Source organism: Symphalangus syndactylus, chromosome 16 (assembly GCF_028878055.3).
Source record: "Symphalangus syndactylus isolate Jambi chromosome 16, NHGRI_mSymSyn1-v2.1_pri, whole genome shotgun sequence".
Lineage (NCBI taxonomy): Eukaryota > Metazoa > Chordata > Mammalia > Primates > Hylobatidae > Symphalangus > Symphalangus syndactylus.
In genome coordinates, this window is record NC_072438.2 from 109,565,987 (window position 1) to 109,580,283 (window position 14,297).

Consider the following 14,297-nt stretch of genomic DNA (forward strand, 5'->3'; position numbering starts at 1 on the left):
CACTCTTTCTGTAGAAAATGCAACTGGACATTTGGAGCGCTAAGAGCGTAGTAGTGGAAAAAGGAATATATTCAAATATAAACTACACAGAAGCATTCTGTGAAACTTCTTTCTGATCTGAGCATTCAGCTAACAGAGTTAAACCATACTTTTGATTGAGCAGTTTTGAAACACTCTGTCTGTAGAAAATGCAACTGGACATTCGTAGCGCTAAGTGGGTAATAGTGGAAAAAAGAATATGTTCAAATATAAACTACACAGAAGCATTGTATGAAACTTCTTTCTGTTCTGTGCATTCAACTAACAGAGTTGAACCTTACTTTTGATTGAGCCGTTCTGAAACACTCTTTCTGTAGAAACTGCAATTGGACATTCTGAGCGCTAAGAGGCCTATATTGGGAAAAAGAATGTCTACAAATAAAAACTACACAGAAGAATTGTGTGAAACTTCTTTCTGTTCTGTTTGTTCAACTAAAAGAGTTGAACCTTAGTTTTGATTGAGCCGTTCTGAAACACTCTTTCTGTAGAAAATGCAAGTGGAGTTTCGGAGCGCTAAAAGGGTCATAGTGGAAAAAGTAATGTCTCCAAATATAAACTACACAGAATCATTCTGTGAAACTTCTTTCTGATCTGTGCATTCAGCTAACAGAGTTAAACCATACTTTTGATTGAGCAGATCTGAACACTCTTTCTGTAGAAAATGCAACTGGACATTTGGAGCGCTAAGAGAGTAGTAGTGGAAAAAGGAATATATTCAAATATAAACTACACAGAAGCATTCTGTGAAACTTCTTTCTGATCTGAGCATTCAGCTAACAGAGTTAAACCATACTTTTGATTGAGCAGTTTTGAAACACTCTGTCTGTAGAAAATGCAACTGGACATTCGTAGCGCTAAGTGGGTAATAGTGGAAAAAAGAATATGTTCAAATATAAACCACACAGAAGCATTGTATGAAACTTCTTTCTGTTCTGTGCATTCAACTAACAGAGTTGAACCTTACTTTTGATTGAGCCTTTCTGAAACACTCTTTCTGTAGAAACTGCAATTGGACATTCTGAGCGCTAAGAGGCCTCTATTGGGAAAAATAATATCTTCAAATAAAAACTACACAGAAGCATTGTGTGAAACTTATTTCTGATAAGTTCATTAAGCTAACAGAGTTAAACCATACTTTTGATTGCACAGTTCTGAAAACTCTTTCTGTAGAAAATGCAAGTGGACATTCGGAGCGCTAAGAGGGTAATAGTGGAAAAAGGAATATATTCAAATATAAACTACACAGTAGCATTCTGTGAAAATTCTTTCTGTTCTGTGCATTCAACTAACAGAGTTGAACCTGACTTTTGATTGAGCCGTTCTGAAACACTCTTTCTGTAGAAACTGCAATTGGACATGCTAAGCGCTATGAGGCCTACATTGGGAAAAAGAATATCTTCAAATAAAAACTACACAGATGCATTCTGTGAAACTTATTTCTGATCTGTAAATTCAGTTAACAGAGATAAAACTTATTTTTGTTTGAGCAGTTATGAAACACTCTTTTTGTAGAAAATGCAAGTGGAGATTCGGAGCGCTAAGAGGGTAATAGTGGAAAAAGGAATGTCTTCAAATATAAACTACACAGAATCATTCAGTGAAACTTCTTTCTGATCTGTGCATTCAGCTAACAGAGTTTAACCATACTTTTGATTGAGCAGATCTGAACACTCTTTCTGTAGAAAATGCAACTGGACATTTGGAGCGCTAAGAGCGTAGTAGTGGAAAAAGTAATATATTCAAATATAAACTACACAGAAGCATTCTGTGAAACTTCTTTCTGATCTGAGAATTCAGCTAACAGAGTTAAACCATACTTTTGATTGAGCAGTTTTAAAACATTCTGTCTGTAGAAAATGCAACTGGACATTCGTAGCGCTAAGTGGGTAATAGTGGAAAAAAGAATATGTTCAAATATAAACTACACAGAAGCATTGTATGAAACTTCTTTCTGTTCTGTGCATTCAACTAACAGAGTTGAACCTTACTTTTGATTGAGCCGTTCTGAAACACTCTTTCTGTAGAAACTGCAATTGGACATTCTGAGCGCTAAGAGGCCTATATTGGGAAAAAGAATGTCTACAAATAAAAACTACACAGAAGAATTGTGTGAAACTTCTTTCTGTTCTGTTTGTTCAACTAAAAGAGTTGAACCTTAGTTTTGATTGAGCCGTTCTGAAACACTCTTTCTGTAGAAACTGCAATTGGGCATTCTGAGCGCTAAGAGGCCTATATTGGGAAATATAATATCTTCAAATAAAAACTACACAGAAGCATTGTGTGAAACTTATTTCTGATATGTTCATTAAGCTAACAGAGTTAAACCATACTTTTGATTGCGCAGTTCTGAACACTCTTTCTGTAGAAAATGCAAGTGGACATTCGGAGCGCTAAGAGGGTAATAGTGGAAAAAGGAATGTCTCCAAATATAAACTACACAGAATCATTCTGTGAAACTTCTTTCTGATCTGTGCATTCAGCTAACAGAGTTAAACCGTACTTTTGATTGAGCAGATCTGAACACTCTTTCTGTAGAAAATGCAACTGGACATTTGGAGCGCTAAGAGAGTAGTAGTGGAAAAAGGAATATATTCAAATATAAACTACACAGAAGCATTCTGTGAAACTTCTTTCTGATCTGAGCATTCAGCTAACAGAGTTAAACCATACTTTTGATTGAGCAGTTTTGAAACACTCTGTCTGTCGAAAATGCAACTGGACATTCGTAGCGCTAAGTGGGTAATAGTGGAAAAAAGAATATGTTCAAATATAAACCACACAGAAGCATTGTATGAAACTTCTTTCTGTTCTGTGCATTCAACTAACAGAGTTGAACCTTACTTTTGATTGAGCCTTTCTGAAACACTCTTTCTGTAGAAACTGCAATTGGACATTCTGAGCGCTAAGAGGCCTCTATTGGGAAAAATAATATCTTCAAATAAAAACTACACAGAAGCATTGTGTGAAACTTATTTCTGATATGTTCATTAAGCTAACAGAGTTAAACCATACTTTTGATTGCGCAGTTCTGAAAACTCTTTCTGTAGAAAATGCAAGTGGACATTCGGAGCGCTAAGTGGGTAATAGTGGAAAAAGGAATATATTCAAATATAAACTACACAGTAGCATTCTGTGAAAATTCTTTCTGTTCTGTGCATTCAACTAACAGAGTTGAACCTTACTTTTGATTGAGCAGTTCTGAAACACTCTTTCTCTAGAAACTGCAATTGGACATGCTAAGCGCTATGAGGCCTACATTGGGAAAAACAATATCTTCAAATAAAAACTACACAGATGCATTCTGTGAAACTTATTTCTGATCTGTAAATTCAGTTAACAGAGATAAAACTTATTTTTGTTTGAGCAGTTATGAAACACTCTTTTTGTAGAAAATGCAAGTGGAGATTCGGAGCGCTAAGGGGGTAATAGTGGAAAAAGGAATGTCTTCAAATATAAACTACACAGAATCATTCGGGGAAACTTCTTTCTGATCTGTGCATTCAGCTAACAGAGTTTAACCATACTTTTGATTGAGCAGATCTGAACACTCTTTCTGTAGAAAATGCAACTGGACATTTGGAGCGCTAAGAGCGTAGTAGTGGAAAAAGGAATATATTCAAATATAAACTACACAGAAGCATTCTGTGAAACTTCTTTCTGATCTGAGAATTCAGCTAACAGAGTTAAACCATACTTTTGATTGAGCAGTTTTGAAACATTCTGTCTGTAGAAAATGCAACTGGACATTCGTAGCGCTAAGTGGGTAATAGTGGAAAAAATAATATGTTCAAATATAAACTACACAGAAGCATTGTATGAAACTTCTTTCTGTTCTGTGCATTCAACTAACAGAGTTGAACCTTACTTTTGATTGAGCCGTTCTGAAACACTCTTTCTGTAGAAACTGCAATTGGACATTCTGAGCGCTAAGAGGCCTATATTGGGAAAAAGAATGTCTACAAATAAAAACTACACAGAAGAATTGTGTGAAACTTCTTTCTGTTCTGTTTGTTCAACTAAAAGTGTTGAACCTTAGTTTTGATTGAGCCGTTCTGAAACACACTTTCTGTAGAAAATGCAATTGGAGATTCGGAGCGCTAAGAGGGTAATAGTGGAAAAAGGAATGTCTCCAAATATAAACTACACAAAAGTGTCAATCTACTAATTTATCTTCTAATAACTTTCCACCCAGGAACATTCATCCCTCTCATTAGACAGTTGTTCTATGCTTCTTTTTTTCACATTCTAATTGCCTCTCCTGAACCAAAAAAAGTATGTGGATCTAGGATCAATACCTTTTGAAAAGTCATTTATTTCATTATATTATTTTTTCATATATCTGCATTATTGCATAGAATACCTGATTGGTCTTATGCTAAGTTTTTCATGTAACATTACCTCTGCAAGATGTTAATAAGTATCCTTCCAAAAATGTTTGAAAAATCTTGGGTAAAACATATTACGTAAGTTCCTGTTTTATAGTTTTCCAAGAGTTTTACTATCCTTGGCCAATGACAAAATTCAAAGCAGAGATACAGTACACAACTTTTGTAAAACTTACCTATTTTTCTTATAAGACTGTGGCTTTGTTTTGTTTTGTTTTGAACTTCTTTTCTGTGATGTGACATGAGACTGTGTGTTGAGTTAGGGGTGGGGACATACATTAACAGAGGTTTAGGAACTGCTTTGCTAAAGCAAGTTTGAGGAGAAAATGGGGAGACTAATACAAGATTTTCCTTTAAGCAGTGGGAGTTGAAGGGGTAGGTGGTTTTTGGAGAAAGAAGAGACCCATTCATGGCACAGGCTTCTTTATGTTTCTGCTCTGTGTGATACTTAATGAGGATACAGACATTCACTTCCTCTATTTCCCACCCCTGGCCGGGGGTAACCCAAAGGTACCTGATAAAGACACAGCCTTATAGCTGTATCAAGTATCCCTGAGTGTGTTAGGACTGGAGAGGCCTAAGGAATAAAAAACATACATGCATTAAATGGAACAAATACAGAGAAGAAGAAAACTCAGACATGGTACATTAATTGTGTACCTTTCCTTACAACCCAGCACATCACAGGGTACATGACCTGCTTCCTTTTGACCTGCTTCCTTTATGTTCACTGCATGAACAGGGAAGGGGGTTGGGGTACACGTGGGAGATAATTGTGTTTACTATGTACCTGGTATTAATACATCTATAGAGACAATTGGAATGACTATACTGGAGAAACAGCAAGAGAAGAACTGAAAAGGCTAAAACAAATACTTGGTTCTCTAAAAAATACTCCAAAGGATTTCTCATGTCTGACAAATTACATTTTAGTCTAATAGTAATAAGTGACCAAAACTAAGGTGATTTGATAAATATCATAAGGTATTTTACTGTGAAATTGATATCTATACGTATTGCTTATAAAGCTCAGTAATCTGTTCTTGAATTGAGAAATTACTGAGACAACATCAAAAGCTGTCATTTTTGTTTCTATGTTGTCGTTGTTATTGTTTGTGAGGTCAGAGCTTCTAAACTTTATGACTGTTTGAAAGGGGCCTATATAGACCTTGCCTGAATATTAAGTCATGTGAAATGATAAAAAGCTTTCTGATTTATTGGGTTAGACAAAGAAAAAATTGAGAAATTGAGCATCATTAAAATTAAAGACTTTTGTTATTAAAACTGTGCTTAGAATGAAAACAAAAGCCACAGGTTGGGAGAAAATTTTTTCAAAACATATTCAAAACATTTTCAAAACATATCAGATAAATTACTGGTATTTAAAGTATACAGAGAACTCGAAAATAAGAAAGAAAACAACTCATTTAAAAAATAGTCCAAAGGTCTAAATACAGCTGTCAAATGGGGATTTTGAAGTTACTAGTCATGTATCATTAGGGAACTGCAAGTCACAGCAACCGTGAGATATTATTACATGACTATTAAAATGACCAATATCCAAAAGTCTGATGATACCAAAAGCTGGCAAATGTGAGGAGAAACAGGAACTTTTATTCATTGCTTGTGAGAATGCAGAATAGTACAGCTACTTTGGCAGTCAGTTTGGCAGTTTCTTATAAAACTAAACATACTCCTACCACACAACCCAGCAATTACATTCCCGGTATTTACTTAAAGGATTTGAAAACTTACATGCACACAAAAGCCTTCTTCCCATGAATGTTACAGGAGCCTTATTCATGATCACTAAAATCGAAATGTCCTTCAGGAAGTGAATGGAAAAATAAACTGTGGTATATCCAGGCAATGGAATAGTATTCTGTCAAGCTACAGAAGACACACAGGAACCTTTAAATGCATATTGCCAAGTGAAAGAAGCCAGTCTGAAAAGTCTACATACCGTATGATTCAACTACATGACCTTCTGGAGAAAGCAAAACTATGGAGACAGTAAAGAGATCAGTGGCTATTAGGGATTTGGAGGAGATTTGTGCAGTCTAAACATGTCATGTGCCAACAATGACGTAAAGATATGTGAGATAAAGTATGACGAATTCTATTGACAAACACACGCAATGGCTTCCATTTAACTGAGAAGAAACCATATACCTAGCACAAGTCTTTTTCTGTGCATTAACTTTTTGTAATACAACTATATGAAGTTATAGCCTATTTTATATATGAATAAAAGCATTTCCAAAGGTTAAGAAAGGGCACAGTGAGAGTGAGAAGCACAGTCTGGGTAGGCAGGTCAATCTAGTTTTCTATCTGTGCTTTAAACTGCTATAACCATCAACTCAATCTACTAATTTATCTTCTACATAAATTAGTAGAGGAAACGATGAACGGATGGAGCAAGGAAGAATTTTAGGAGAGTGAATCCATTATTCTGTATGACACTGTAATGAGGATTATTTGTCATTACACATTTGACAAAACCTACAGAATTCATAAGACAAGGAGTAAACTCTAATACAAACTACATACTTTAGTCAATAGTAATGTACCAATATTGATTCATCAACTATAACAAATGTACCACACTATTGCAAGATGTTAAAAATCGGGGAAATTGGGGTAGAGGCTGAGGATGACGTGTGAATGCTTATTCACTTCTTTCTACAAACCTAAAATTGCTTTTAAAGAGTCAATAAAAATTAAAACAAGGCAGGGTTTTCATGCAATGGAAAAAAACACACAACTTTAGTAAGTGACTCATAATTATGCTTATGCCACTTTGCTAGATTACACTTCATTAATAAATATAGTTTCATTCTTTATGTTATAAAGCAGAATAAAGTCAGATATCTAGAGAAATTGATTTTAATGATTAGAGTAAAAGCATTTTCACCTCCAACGTCAGAATGAGTTCTTCAGAATCAGTCCATTTTATAGTTAAATCAATCATTGATTTTAAAAAAATATTGAGAAAAACTTTAACTTCACTTTTTCCATCAAACTCAATGTCATGACAGCATTGTCATTTCAATCTAGGATTAAAACCTATTTCTGGACCCAGTGGACTTACTGTGATAGATTCTGAAAATGTCAGACGTTAAAGTCCAGTCTTTGATCTGCTGTCCTCTGCAGTTATCAAAAGGTCAGTTTATCCTGCTTCTTTTCTCTCTTTTTCATATATCTTGCACTTCAGCTTAATATTAGTATTAAGCTAAATTTCTTATTTTATTTTGATTGATAAAGGAAAACAGATTGTTTCAATACAGTTACTGAGAATAAGCAGCAAAACGTACTTATAAAGTACACAAGAGAGCTATAAGATAAAAATTTGTTCAAAAAAAGATTTGGAAATTTTTATTGCATGAATGTTCAAATGGAAAGGAAAACTTTCTGGATTCTTTTTCCACCACACAGGAGTAGCAGCACTAAAGTAGTGAATAATGTCCGTTCAATTGGTAGTTTTCATGTATTTCTGATATCAGAAATGGACTGTTAGTAACTAGTTTTAAAAGCAGAGCATTTTTGTGCATGGCATTCCCCTGAATTCCAAAGCCCAAACTTAACTTAGGCTAATTTCTCTCTGCTGGGAGCCCCATTAATTTCTCATAGATAACATTTCATATATATGCGGCATTCTGATGATGTAAAGGAATTCACACCTTATGGGCCTACAAGCCAAATTTAATCAATGGCTTGCTTCATATGGCTGAGAGCTAAAAATTGTTTTGGCATTTTGGAAGTGTTTAAAGAAGGAGAAGGAAGGGGAGAAGAAGAATGAGTAGATGAAGGAGAGACAGAGACTACATATGGCCAGCAAAGCCTATAATATTTACTGTCTAGTTCTTTACACAAAGAAGTTTTCCAATCTTGAACAAAACACACACATTTTCGTTATGCCAAAAAAGGACTACAATAAGTCTTCACTTAACATCATTGACAGGTGCTTGAAAACTGGTCATAGGTATATATATTTATGGTCACGTGATGTTTTGATACACGCATACGGAGGGATAAATTGGGGATGGTTAATTGGTACAAAAATACAGTCAGCGAAACCCATTTTACCATAGGTTGACATCAAAAGAGTTCAGCTTCTATGGCTTTTGGTAACTAAAACGTCAACAAACTTGTAAATAAAGATCAAAACACTTCTAATATTAAATGCTGAAATAAATTTCAGCTATTCATACGTTTAAGATTAATAAAAGCTAGTAAAATCATTATTTACCTACTTATTTCAGTTTAGGGTTGCAGTTGACCGCAGCCTATCCTGTCAGCTCAGGACGCAATGTGGGAACCAGCCCTGGACAGGGTGCCGTCGCATTGCAGGTGCACTCACACATACCCACAGTTACTCAGACTGGGACCACATAGACACGTCAATCAACCTCACATGCACAGCCTTGGGAAGTGAGAGGAAACTGGAGCATCCAGAGAATATCAATGCAGACATGGGGAGAATACATAAGCTCTACACAGACAGTGAACCCCAATTGGAATCAATTTGTTTTTTCTCATCAACATCATAATGAAATGACATTGAATGAAACGTCGTTATTCAAAGACCTGTTGTACTCAGTTCTAAACATTTCAGAATTAAGAGATCTACACACATCCTCTTCTATATAATGGAGTGGGTCTCTTAAAATTTCCTGGCAACATACTCTTAGCCTGCCTAGGAAACACTTTAGAATACAACTGCATTATAATAAATTTTCATATTCTATTCATATCTTCATATTTCTCCCTCTACTTATTAAGGTATAGTCTTGTATATGTAATCCTTCAGTTCCTGAACAAGGTGAACATATGATCTCATGATGTGTGTTTTAATTTCTTAACTTTGTTGAGATTTGGGAATGTGAGGATGATGGAAAGGAAAGAAAGGAATTCAGCAGCTATAAAAGAAATCTGACCTTTAATTTTTTTATTGAATTTGTTTCTTGTTTTATTTTTCCTTCCTTTGCACAAATGAGAACTTCTAGTTTTACAAAGGGTACCATCAACTTTAGGACAAAAATTTGTATTTGTGGCATAACACAAGTTGGAGACACAATGATTTAGAGATTGCATATCAATTTTATCAAATAAATGTGATAAAGTAGGTGATATGCACACACACACACATTTGTAGTGACAAAACCATTGACACAGATACCCAGATGGCACTTAATGTACTTTCAGCCTTAAATTCTTTCTCAAGGACAAGCCATTTGTTTGCAAATGATTTAGCATTCAAAAATGATTAAACACGGGAAAAAATGCATTGCACATAAAGTTCAGATTACAAGTGAATTAAAGTCACACTAATATAACTATAATTTATAATGAATTCAAATGGCTTTCAGAAGGGTCATCTGTGGAAGGTGAAGAGCAATCTGAATTTATTTTTCTGGTAACTGGTCACAGCAATGTTTTCTAGACTAGTGAGTGAGTGCTCATACAGCACCATGTGTGTTCAACAACACATAAAGTTGGATGACAAAATCTACTGTAGTGAGAAGGTAGCTATTTCCAGGGGCACCAATAGTAATGTCAGTTTTGAGTCTTGGGTTTGCTTTTGTTTGTTTACAAGGCGATGAAATGTTTAAGGAAAAAATAAATTCTACCAATCCATGTTGAGTGAACATTTCAATCCTTGTAAAGACCAAAGTCAGCTGCCACCATGCCATGCAAACCTTATAGTACATGACATGTTAAATCGGTAACCTCGAAAGGGACTTCTGAGAAGCTATGAGTAAAAGGCACATACAAAATGCCTCTGAGATGAATTCACAAATGAAATGGAAAAGGATAACTGTGTACATCCAAGAAGAATAGTAATTAACAGAAAACAAGAACACTTCTAAATTGAAAGAATCCCTAAAGTAAAAGAAGACCAAAGAAAAAGAAATAAAGATGAGAAGTGAAATGAGGCGGAAATGGTGAGCGACAAGGAGATACACTGAGAAAAAAAGTAGCTAAAGTTAGTGTGTTATTATTTCAGCAAAATTAAGTATATCAATACTGAGAAATATGACTTGAAATAGATTCAGTACCTCAAGCAGAAACATAAACAAATAACATCTGGGTTTTTCTTTTGATAACCAGTATTTTAAATACAAAAATCTAAAAATTTTGTCTTTGTGTAAGAGTTACACATTTATCATACCAATCAATAACAAAAAGGCGCTATAAATACTGTATGGAAATAAATGTCCTAACAGATGTTAACCAGACATCAGTCTTCACCGGTAAGGATTAGATTTGAAGGTGTTTGCAGATAATTAAAACTTGTTTTTATAACATAACTTAGCAGCTAAGTAGTATAATGAAAATGGGATATTCAAATTATAAGATATAAAATATTAAAGATAGAAGAACATGTTTATTTTTTCAATATAAATATTGTTACAGCTCAGAGAAACAGTATGAAATCTCAGGGCTCATGAAAGGCCACATTCTAGAGATAGTGATTGACAGGTATGGTAATTCCCCTACAGCGTGGTGCCTGTTGTCATGGAGTAGCATGTCTCCTACAGGGTACTACCAGCAGGTTCATGTAGGAAGAGCCAATAGTCCATGTGAGAAACCCCGGAAGGCTAAAGATAGAAGGAAATATTTGTGCCACGTTGAAGAGCAAGTTCACCAGGTGAATTGGCATGTGGCTAGGGTACAACTTCCCATACATATATAAATAATGAAACACACAAAAAATTATCAGAAAAGTATTTTATTATTATTAGAGTCACGATTAGCACTCTCCTCATCAGGAGAGTTTTAGGTTTTTTTCTAGCCCTACTCTATACTTTTTAAACACAGTCTCCAAGTTTCAAAATAAAAGTTTCTTATTTTTAATTCAAATCTCAATTAAAATAAAACAAAAACCGAAAATGTAGAAGTTCCTTATTTTGACCATCTATATATCATACACAACAAAAAGACTGATAAAATTCCACTAAACACAACAGCTAGATCCGTATTCCCGTTACTGCTTAAGCCCATTCCAATAAGGATTTTATACCAAATCTGCCCTTGCCAAGGCTACCTGGGGCCTTCATTTTATTATTTGCAATGGACAATTTTAACTTCACATCCATGTTGGCTTCCTTACATCCTAGATGCACATACAGCCAGATTTTTTTCCATCAGATGTGATTTGATCCTCCAAATTCGGAATGCCTTGATGACCTCCTCTTTATCTAAAGATCACTTTAAAAAGCCTGAAGTATTTGGCTCTTCCCTAAATCTTTGGCCAGATGTAATGTCATCCTCCCATTGGCTTTCTTTGTCCAAACTACATTAGCCTTATCTCAGATCTTCAAACAAGTTATATTTCCTGCCTAAGATCTTTCTATGAGTGAGTGAAAGGTGTGACGAAGATAGTTCCTCTTTGCCCCCAAAGGTTTCATTGATCACGCTGATAATGAATTTACTGTTATTTTAATCTCTTACTGTTATACTCAGGCTTAAATTCTCTACCCTACACACTTCAGTTGACATAATTTTAATTTCCACTGTGATGCTTCTCTCTCTTCTGTCAACACTCTCTCCTCACAGGGTTTCATCCAGATCAGGAGTCAGTAACATTTTTGACAAAGAGCCAGATAGTAAATATTGCAGGCTTTGTGTTGCCAAGAGGCAAATTTATGGAACTATCCCTGCTGAAAAATTTCCCTGTATTTTACATTTTAGACTTATAAATGCCACACGTACTTATAACTCATGAGCCATACAAAAGTAGGTGGCAGACCAGATCTGGCTCATGGGCTATAATAGTTTTCCAACCCCTCACCTAGATTCATGACTTTAGGCATGCTCTATAGGCTACGATGATCTAACTCACATCTCTAGCCAAGTCAACTTGTCAGTGCCTACTTGATGTCTCCACTTGGATTCTAACTAGCGTCTTAATTTAAGATTAAAAAATGTAAAATCAATCACACATACGCACCTACCCACACCTCTGTCACTTGCAAACTGCCTCATGTCATCAAGACTTTGCCATATCACTAAAAGTGACCATAATCCCCCATGTCCCTAAATCCAAATACCTTGATATAATTCTTGCTCAGTAAATTCAATCATCTTCAAATCAACTTCCAATCTCAACTGATTTTCTCCAACTTTATTGCTACACTCATAATCCCAACTACCATCATCCTTCAACTGGACAGGTGCAATAGTCAGCTAAATGAACCCCCTTCCTTCACTAGTGTACCCTTCCACAATAGTACACCCTCCTAAGAGCTAACCTCATCGTATCACACATCCATCATACACTTTTCAATGTAGTTAATTTATATTCACATTTTGATATAAGATCTAGATTTGGTCCCTGAGAACACTCATGTAATCTCTCTCCATGCTCTTCCTTCATGGACATTCCAGCCAAACCGGCCTTCTTTTCTTTGTAAGAAACTATCAAGCTCTCTTTTTAAATTACAGAATCTTTATATCTGCCCTTCTTTCTGCTCAGAGCACCCCAGATCTTCAAAGTACCTTCCTCTTTGTCTTCACTCAACTCTCAAATGAAATATTACCTCCTCAGAGAGAAAAATGCTCTGAAATACCTACAGCCAGATCAGTGCCTTCCTCCTTGACAGTTTTACTCAGCCATGTTATCACATGTAATCTTCTTCGTAGTAGTGTACTTTATAGCCCTTCACACCATTGCTTTGTTGAGGTATTTGTATGTCTTCCTCCTCTTTCCCTCCTCACTACAGTATAGCCAATTGTGTCTTTGCCTTCTTCACTGCTATATCCCCTAGTGCCTGGTAGGCTTTCTATAAACAGCCATTTATTGACTTATTGACTACATGTATATGCTAATCCTTTTTACTAATTGTTGTTACACTATAAATTTCTCTTCTCCCTCTCTTCGCTTCCCTCTTCTCATGTCCCTTGATGCTTCCTACTCAATATTAACATGGACATCATTTTGTGTCTTCAGCATTTCTCTTTTCATTATATTATGATAGGTTAATTTTCCTAAGAAAACACTATTTTGACAAAAGCAAAGCATTAAAGTAAAGCAGCATAGGATCAATTTTTTCCTATTGAAAAGGAAACACCATCTTTCCGAGAAGACAATTCCACCAGGAAACAAAAAAAACACACACATTTCCGGTAAGTCCTAGTTCCCAAGACTTGAAGCCAGTATGTTTTTCCACTTTCAAGTATCCTTGACTGTAGAGATAAAAGGTATCCACTTAGAGATATTGACTCATTACCACTGCCTAAATTTGGTTTCCAGAAACACAACTTAATATGACATCAATGGATGTGATAATCATTTGAAAGTAGCTTTATCAAAATCATCCAACAGAACAAGTTACTTTCCTAATTAGCATCCTCGGTTAAATACCTAAATCTGATGAATAATAAGTTATGCATTATGCTAAATTGCATTGGCTCACTATCTTAGAATGCTTTCAAACTAATTAAAAATGAGATATTCAGTGATGAGAAACATAAAAAGATAAAAACCTATTTCAATCAGTTTAAATTAGAATTTAACATTTCTTCAATACGCTCTTTTGTAGTCAATTGCAAGAGTAATAAAGCAAAATTATTGAGTCTATAATAGTGACCGTTCAAAATTCATAGTGAATTATTAAAAAGAAAACTAAGGTCCCTGCCAACTTTCCACCTCACTTCAAAGCATAGCCAAGGTCATTACAACAGCAAGTAAAAGACTCCACACAATTCCCACTTCTTCGCCTCTATACTGTTACTTCTGGAATCTTCTACTGCTCCAAATTGTGTGTTTGCTCCAGACTCAGCAGTTCTCACCACCTTGTTCTTCCAATTGCCATCTTCTCTGTGCGGCCTTTCTTGACTACCCAGTTAAAAATTATCCTATCAAAATTA